This window comes from Diadema setosum, chromosome 12 (genome assembly GCF_964275005.1).
Source record: "Diadema setosum chromosome 12, eeDiaSeto1, whole genome shotgun sequence".
Lineage (NCBI taxonomy): Eukaryota > Metazoa > Echinodermata > Echinoidea > Diadematoida > Diadematidae > Diadema > Diadema setosum.
In genome coordinates this window covers 37478709-37479102 of record NC_092696.1, presented here as the reverse complement: position 1 = coordinate 37479102, position 394 = coordinate 37478709, and the positions used below count along the sequence as shown (strand labels likewise).

General features: G+C 37.6%; 1 non-coding gene across 1 annotated transcript; it reads right to left on the bottom strand.

Moving 5' to 3' along the window:
* Positions 1 to 73, bottom strand: Trnak-uuu (transfer RNA lysine (anticodon UUU)). Its single transcript has one exon. It is a non-coding gene; the product is annotated as a tRNA-Lys (tRNA).
* Between the last annotated feature and the right edge of the window lie 321 nt (positions 74 to 394).

Here is a 394-nt window from a genome sequence, read left to right as displayed (position 1 = left end):
CACCCGATAGGGGACTTGAACCCCTGACCCTCAGATTAAAAGTCTGATGCTCTGCCAACTGAGCTAACCGGGCTTACGATCTCACTCATTCAATTTCATTTCCATAGCAGTGCGATAACACGTAACCTTCTTTATTATTCAGTGACACTGTCTTAATTATCTTCAGTTATTTCGTGGCGCGGCGCGGAATCTCCTTTATTATCTGCATTCCACGGATTGGGCAGAGAAAACCTGTGGCAAATAACATTGACATTGATATGTTTTCCTTCGAAATGTGACCTGCAATCTTGTAATATCTAGTAGCTTTGACTATAATGTTTTGATATGTTTTTATTTATGTTTTTGGTTGAACAATCACTTAAAAAGATGATTTGTTTTTTTGTTGTTGTTTTTT